Source organism: Rousettus aegyptiacus, unplaced genomic scaffold (assembly GCF_014176215.1).
Source record: "Rousettus aegyptiacus isolate mRouAeg1 unplaced genomic scaffold, mRouAeg1.p scaffold_m13_p_4, whole genome shotgun sequence".
Classification (NCBI taxonomy): Eukaryota; Metazoa; Chordata; class Mammalia; order Chiroptera; family Pteropodidae; genus Rousettus; species Rousettus aegyptiacus.
In genome coordinates, this window is record NW_023416307.1 from 159,535,754 (window position 1) to 159,539,553 (window position 3,800).

The 3,800-nt window shown below is 40.9% G+C and overlaps 1 pseudogene; it reads right to left on the minus strand.

Moving 5' to 3' along the window:
- Nucleotides 1-2,008: 2,008 nt before the first annotated feature.
- LOC118602634 lies at nucleotides 2,009-2,127 on the minus strand (annotated as a pseudogene).
- Between the last annotated feature and the right edge of the window lie 1,673 nt (nucleotides 2,128-3,800).

Consider the following 3,800-nt stretch of genomic DNA (forward strand, 5'->3'; position numbering starts at 1 on the left):
GTTATTACTTTCTAGGAGTAAGACCTGTACCCGCTGTTATTTTATCGTTTTTCATAGTTGCACCGCCTAAAAGTCCTCTGTGTCTATTCGCCCCTCCCTCGCCTACACCGGGGATCGCTGCATCGGGTGCTAAGAGTACGTTTGGTTTCGTAAGACATCATCAGACTATCTCCAGTGCCGTTTCGTACCCCGACCCGCGGCGAGCGAGGGCGCCTGTGGCCCCGCACCTCACGGCCCGGGCGTCCTCAGTCTTCTGGGTTTGGTCATTCCAGGAGGAGTGTAGCAGTGTCTCCGTGTTGTGCTAATTTGCATTTCCCTAAGGACAGCGGTCCCCAAGCTGTGTGGCGCCAGGCCCCGGTGCCCCCGTGGGCATCTAAGGCCTGACGACCTGAGGCGGAGCCGAGGCGGCGATGCCGGCACTGGGGGCGGCCGCAGATGCCCACCGAGCTTTGCGTGCCCACTGCTGGCCCCGGGTGTGGGCGGGGCGGGGCACCAGCTGAACCGACCCCGCCTAATGGCGAATAACGTAGAGCATCTCCTGAGACCATTTTAAATCAGATTGTTTGCTTTATTATTGTTGAACTTCAGGAATTCTTTATTTCGGAAAATAGTCTCTTATTATCTGTATCTTTCACAAATACTTTCTCTCAGTCCGTTGTTTCTCTTCCGTTCTCCTGACGGTATCTTATATCTTTTTATTTTCTTTTTAATGTCCAGTATTTGGAGTTGCTATACTTCTGTATCTTCAACCTGTCGTTTATGTTACCAGTTTCTTCACCTGTCTGGATATCTTTTATTCTGTGCTAGACATGTTTATGAAATAATATTTGTGGAAATAATCCAAGAACATGGGTGATGTTACCTTCTTCCAGACGATATTTTTATTTGCTTCATCGGACGCCCAGATCCCAGTCGCCCTGGATCTTAGCAAAAAGGAAAAAATCTGTGAAGTATTTAGTAAATGCCTAGCACAGACGAATTTTTCCCTCGTGGAATTTATGTTTCACTTGGAATTTTCAGACTTTAAATATAGGGAAATTTTATTCTACTTTTGCTATTTTTATCAATTCTACCCTCTTTTTGGCATAAAAAGTCTTTATTTCTTTTTAAGCAACTATTTTTATCCATCAAAACGTATCTCTAATGGGGCTAGGTTGGCCGACCTTCTGTAGCCCTCCTATAATGAAAGTGTTTTGTGGACATGGGCAGGGAAAATTGGAATAAATAAAATTATTAGTTACTTCAAAAGTAACTTTATTCCCTGAGGAAAATATGTTAAGTAACCAATTATTTTTAAAACAATCAATAGCTTGAATTTATTCCTTTAAATTTAATATTAAATTATATAATGTGTATATTCATAGAGAGACTATACTGATCATTCTTTGAAATGTGAATGTGATTGTTTTATTATAGTCACCTCTTGTAGAGAAGAAAATTTAAATGGCCCAGGTACATTTAATATATCCACTCGATCTATCTTCTTGTGATATTTACAAATACATAGATTTTGGTAATTTTTTAATTAGCTCCTCTGTAGTAGGAATATGTTTATAATAAATATCCAAATTCTCTGCTAGTAGAAATAATTGGAAAATGCCTATCAAAATTTCAAATCTTTTGACTAAATCTGTGGTTTATCATCACAGACAAAAATGGTCAGAAATTTACTGTCTTTATTCTGAAGAGATTAGTTGAAACTCTGTTCGCATCTCTATTCAAATCTACGTGAACTTCCCTCATAATAAACACATTTAACATTTAACCCATTTCCGGTTTGCCCTGAGAACTCTCACTGGTGATGTTTACGCTGCAGCGTTTACCCCAAGATAATTGCAGATCGCAGTCCTAACCTCACCCCCAAAGTCTGCCACCGAATAGCTCGCTTTTGTTTTGATTTTCACATCGCTCTAGCATATCAATAGTCTTTGGAAACAAATGACACCATTCTACTTATACCATTTGGGGCGTGTGTGTGTGTGTGTGTGTGTGTGTGTGTGTATTTTTACACCTACAGCACCTGGTATTCCTAGGTGGTCTCCCATCCAAGTCCTAACCAGGCCCGACCCTGCTTAGCTTCTGAGATCAGATGAGATCAGGCACATTCAGGGTGGCGTGGCCGTAGACTGTAGCATTCTGTTTTTAGTAGTGGTGTTTGCATTCACAAACTATAGTAATTTTCAATTGCCGAAAATGTCAAATCCTAAAGAATGTAGCATTCCTAGGCATGTTGTTAGCTTCACTCTCAAACAGTCATTAGCTGAAGATTCGCTCGATGAATGCGATTTATGTGTGCATTTCTGTTACGTTAAGATTAGAGACAAGTTCTGTTTAGAAAGAACAGTTTTTATATTTTATTTTTGTACTGAAACCCAGTCAGACTTGCTTCAGCCTCAAAGGGCCTATTTATGTAAAATTCAATTAACGTTGGCAGCGAACTGCGCTTTTTTTTCTCTAAATGGGAAATAGGTTAAAGAGCGCTTAACTTTGTGTAAAGCATTTTATATTCATAAGCCTTTTCATATTGCTGTGACTCTCGGAAAAGCAATGCTGGTGCTGTGCATGCCGTTTAACGGATGAAAAGCCTGGGGCTCAGAGAAGTCACCTCCCAAACTTTAAAATGTGTGTACGGCAGTGTTCGGGTGAGAGTCACAGACTTACAACTCCTAATCTTGTTCTCTTACACTGTTCTAGCATATTCTGCGAACTGCCATCCTGAGGGAGGCAATGGCAAACATATTTTTAAAGGCTATACGGCAAATAAATTTGAAAAGTGCCAATGAGCACAGATTTGCCACGCGCATTAGCACATTAAACATGCTGAGAAGCCCATTGCTGCTGTTCGGCGTGGTTCGATCTAGACGGCACCACATCTCTTTGTGCGTGGAATTCTTTTTTCATGAGATACGTGTTTATGTTCTGTGTGAGAGTATTCTGTAATGTGTTACCCAAAGAGCAATTTCATATGTTACATTCCATTACAGTATATTATATTACTAGTTCCATCTTTTATCCGTTGTTTGTTTCTTTGTAGATCAAAAACACTTTATGGGATTCTAAGATGTGCTCTGCTAGTTTCCGCCTTCAAATGGTTTTCAACTCTCCTGACAGGTGGGTGATTCGCCGGCCTGACGTGTTTCACAGACTGTATCGGGTCACAGCGGGCACAGCCAGCAAGTGACGTGGAGTGACTGACGAGCACGAAAGTTCCTCAGGCGTGTTTTCAGGGGAAAGCTGGGCACCGACTGATGTCTGCCCTCGTTTTTTGCCGCCGCATCTCTGTGTTGTCTTGGATAATTCAGTGCATTAAACATCTCCAGATTTATTTTGTCCTTCTATAAACCGGCGTTCGGATTGGTCATTAGTTTTCAAACTGTACCCGACCAAGTTCTTGGGAGAACATGGCAGGGGAGACACCGGGAGAAGTTTCGTGACAGCCGGGTCCCTGCTAATTCTCCCAGAGAATCATCTCGGCTTTTCACATCAATCTTTTTCATCAGATTCTGTATCTACGACAGGTTCATAGGATGAAATTGACTTCAAAACCAGTTTTTCTTCTGTTTTAATATTCTAAGAATCTCAACGTACAGAAACTGACAGTGGGAAACCTGACCTATGTATTTTTTTGTAATATATAAGAGAACTATATACAATATGTATTGAGTCACACTCTTCTTGAAATATTTACATGAATGGTGTTATTAATTGACCAAAAAAAGTCTTAACTGATTGTTTTGGAAAACCAGTGGGCACTCAGATCTTGAATCTTGAAATCCGTCAGGGTTTTGCAGTTTTAATTA